Raw genomic sequence first — 4,735 nt, 5'->3', positions numbered from 1 at the left:
CCCCCCACCCGCCACATAAACATTTTATTTTGGAATAACGTTAAATTTACAGAAAAGTTGCAAAGATAGCGTGGAGAATTTCTGTATACACCTTACCAATTTTCTCCATTGTTTAACACCTTACATTTCCATGTTTCCTTAGTTTGTCAATACTAAGAAACCAATATCGGCACATTATTATTAACTAAAATTCCAGACTTTATTTGGATCGCACCTGTTTTTTGCATTGATGTTCTTGGGGTGAAATGGTTTTCTCTTGTAATGCCATTCTAGCCCTGCGTTTGTAATTCTCCCAAAATGATTGGTCGGGCTGCAATCTTGCAAGTGATTGGTCCGTTTACTATCCATATAAGTGGCTTGCCGCGGGGTGTGGGGATTGCTCAATTGAGTATCCGCAGAAGCGGCTTGAAGGAATTGTTTGGTTTACTGTCTGCATAAGAGGCTTGCAAATCCACCCAATAGGGTTGGGCGGTATACAAAAGCCCCCACCCTGAAATTGACAAGGAGTGTTCCTATATAAGTGGCCAATTTCACAGGGGTTTTGGGGACCTCCGGATCAATGAGAACCAGGAGAGAAGCGTACCTTTGGATACGGGGCCCTGCGCTGAGAACCTCCTAGAAGAGCTGTAATACAGGTCAAGGGCTGTAGCAATGAGCTGGTACCAATCACTGAGCTAATAACACTGAAGACCGAGGAAAACAGCAGCAAGCCCAGCAGAGCCCAGCAGCAGAGAAACGGTGGCAGTAGTGCAAGCAGCAAGAACCTCTAGACCGGCAGATGGCGGTGGTGGGCAAGTCTGCCCATAGGGCGGAGCTGGGCACCTCCAGGCAGAAGGTCGCCAACAAAGCAGAGACTTGGGCATACACCACATAAGGGTTGCCCGTAGAAGTTATGCCCTGAGAGTTGTCATAATGCCAACCTAACCCTGACATTGGCCCAGGACTGTCCTGAAGCTGCTGGTTGAGAGTTGGACCAACAAGCACAGGGGGGCCAGACCCAGCCAAGAAAAGCTACGGAGACGGAGAGAACCAGCACAGCCACGCTGCTCCTGACCTGAGCTGATGATACACCTGCTGACACCTGGTCCATGATGTGCCCACCCAGTGACACAGAAATAGACATGGGTAATTTGGGAAGGGTGAGCAGATCTCCTTTTAGACATAAGTGGGTTCCTCTCCTGCAATGCTAAGCGGGTACTTAATGGTGGAGGAAACCGGTTCACCTCAAATCTGTTCCTGTTGTTTACTGTTTGCTTTCTATAAGTAATATGTTATCGTTGTTTACTGTTTACTTTCTGTAAATAATAATAATAGCTATCAATCGACAACACTATGTCTTGTGTGTATGACCCAATCCGATCAGAGTCCTTGTTTTAGCAGTCTTATTGCTGCTGGTAATTTTGAGGCGATCAGCATGTGTATATGCACACATGCACATGTTTGTGCACACAGTTCAATCCTCTTTCTGATCTAGGATCCAATCCAGGGTTGTTGTTGTTAGTGCCATTGAGTCGGTTTGGACTCATAGCAACCCTATGTACAACAGAATGAAACACTGCCCAGTCCTGCGCCATCCTCACAATCGTTGCTATGTTTGAGCCCACTGTTGAAGCCACTGTGTCAATTTATCTCGTTGAGGGCCTTCCTCTTTTGTGCTGACCCTCTAATTTGGAAGTGAAACACTAAGTCTAGCCCACCTTCAAGGGGGTTGAAATTAAGCTTCACTTCCTGGAGCTTTACTGATATTATTTTGAATTATTCCACAAATTTTCTATTTGGAAGATTTGTAAAATGACCTCTTTGTATGTCTGCTAATTTTTAGTTTGCTTTATCTACCTGTATCTGACGGGATATGATAAAATCTTCAACTTGCTTTATAATATCTATCTTTGTCACTTTTTTCCTATAAAAGTTGTCAGATATTAAAATAGCTTTACTGGCTTTATTTTCATTCTTTTAAAAGATTTATTTTGTTGTTGAGAATATACACAGCAAAACATACACCAATTCAGCAGTTTCTTTGTGCACAATTTAGTGACATTGATTACATTCTTCGAGTTGTGCAACCATTCTCACCCTCTGTTATGGATTGAATTGTGTCCCCCCAAAATGTGTTGTTAATCCTAACCCCTATACCTATGGTTGGAGCCCTGGTGGCACAATGGTTAAGAGCTCAGGCTGCTAACCAAAAGGTCGGCAGTTTGAATCCACCAGCTGCTCCTTGGAAACTCAGTGGGGCAGTTCTACTCTGTCCTATAGGGTCGCTATGAGTTGGAATCGAGTCGACGGCAACAGTTTTGTTTTTTTTTTTTTAATACCTGTGGTTATAATCCCATTTGGGAGTGGGTTTTCTTTGTTATGTTAATGAATCAGTATTAGGGTAGAATGTGTCTTGAGTCAATCACTTGTGATATAAAAGGAGCAGATTAAGGAAGCTGAGATGAGGGAAGATAGATGCCATGCCAGATGAAGATCACAAAGGAAACAAGACAAGACATAAACACTGAAAAGAGACAAGAACCTTGCTCCAGAGCCAACAGAGAGAAAAAAACTTTACCTAGAGACAGCACCCTGAATTCAGATTTCTAGTCTCCTAAATTGTGAGGAAATAAATTTCTGTTTGTTAAAGCCACCCAGTTGTGGTATTTCTGTTACAGCGGCACTAGATAACTAGGACACCCTCATTTTGTCAGTTGTTCCTCCCCAATTAACATAAACTCACTGCCCCCTAAGGTTCCTATCTAATCTTTCGAGTTGCTGTTGTCAATTTGATCCCATATAGATAGTTTTTAAAAGAGCATAATGCTCAGGGCAGACATTCTTTACTAGTTTAGCTAAACTATTGTTTGGTTTTAAGAAGACTTTAGAGGATATTTTTGGTTAAAGTTTAAGGACTGTATCAGGGCAATAGTTTCAGGGGTTCATCCAGCCTCCATGGCTCCAGAAAGTCTGGAGTCCATGAAAATTTGAAATTGTGTTCTGCATTTTCCCTCTGTTGATCAGGATGCTTCTACAGAATCTTTGATCAAAATGTTCAGTAAGGGTAGCCGAGAACCATCCAGTTCTTCTACTCTCATGGCAAAGGAGGCAGGTGTTCATGGAAGCAGTTGGCCACACATTCCATTTCCTCCTCCTATTCTTGACTAGACCAATTGTTGTGCCTTGGATGGCCTCTTGCAAGCTTTTAAGACCCCGAGGAACTTCGCAACAAACTAAGGTAGAATAGAAGCGCTAAACACATTATTAGGCCAATTAACTGGGATGTCCCATGAAACCATGACCCTAAACCTCCAAACCAAGGAACCAAATCCCATGAGGTGTTTGGTTGTACATAAGCAGCCTCAGAAGCTACTCTTCCTTCCTTCCTTCCTTTTTTTTTTTGTCATTGTTGTAAATATGTCTATCACACAACTTTTGCCAATTTTACTTTTTACAGCTATACAACTTATTGACAGCACTTACAATAATTGGCAGTGAAACCATACCCTTAATCAATGCAATTTTTTCATCACCATAAACTGAAACTTAGTACTGCATGAGCAATAACCCCTCTCTCCCGCCTCTGGTAACCACTAATAAACTTTGGTCTCTATACATTTGCCTTTTCTTGTCTTTTTATATAAGTGAGGCCATGCAATATAAGTCCCTTTGTGATTGACTTAGTTCACTCAGCATAATGTCTTCAAGCTCAATCCATATTGTAGCATGTATCAAGACGTCATTTCTCCTACTGGCTGAGTAATATTCCATTGTATGTATGTATCACATTGTGTTTATCCATTCATTTGTTGATGGGCATTTAGGTTGTTCCCACCTTCTAGCTATTGTGAATAGTGCTACAGTGAACATTGATGTACAAGTCTCTGTTTGAGTCTCTGTTCTGCTTTCCAGTCTTTTGGGTATATACCTAGGAGTGGAATTGCTGGGTCATATGGTGGTTCTATCTGTAGTTTTTTGAGGAACCGCCACACTTTTCTACAATGGCTGTAGCATTTTGTATTCCCACCAGCAATGGATAAGTGTTCCAATTTCTCCACATCCTCGCCAAGATTTGTTATTTTCTGTTTTTTTTTTTTTTAATCTTAGCATCCTATTGTTGTTGTTGTTATTGTTAGGTACTATCAAGTTGGTTCCAACTCACAGCAACCCTATGTACAACAGAATGAAACATTGCCCAGTCCTGTGCCATCCTCACAATTGTTATGTTTGAGCCAACTGTTGCAGCCACTGTGTCAATCCATCTCATTGAGGGTCTTCCTCTTTTTCCCTGAGCCTCTACTTTACCAAGCATGATATCCTTCTCCAAGGACTGGTCCCTCCTGGTAACATGTCCAAAATACGTGAACTGAAGTCTTGCTATCCTAGCTACTAAGGAGCATTCTGGCTGTACTTCTTCCAAGACAGATTTGTTCATTCTTCTGGCAGTAAATGGTGTATATTCAATATTCTTTGCCAACACCACAACTCAAAGGCATCAATTCTTCTTTGGTCTTCCTAATTCATTGTCCAGCTTTTGCATGCATAGGAGGCAATTGAAAATACTATGTAGGGCTTGGATCAGGCACACCTTATTCCTCAAAGTGACATCCTTGCTTTTTAACACTTTAACGAGGTCTTTTTTTTTTAATTTACATTATTACCTTTTTTTTGTACTTTAGATGAAGGTTTACAGAACAAATAGTTTCTCATTAAACAGTTAGTACACATATTGTTTTATGACAATGGTTAACAACCC

This window comes from Trichechus manatus, unplaced genomic scaffold (assembly GCF_000243295.1).
Source record: "Trichechus manatus latirostris isolate Lorelei unplaced genomic scaffold, TriManLat1.0 scaffold00046, whole genome shotgun sequence".
Classification (NCBI taxonomy): Eukaryota; Metazoa; Chordata; class Mammalia; order Sirenia; family Trichechidae; genus Trichechus; species Trichechus manatus.
This window is presented reverse-complemented; position numbering follows the sequence as displayed.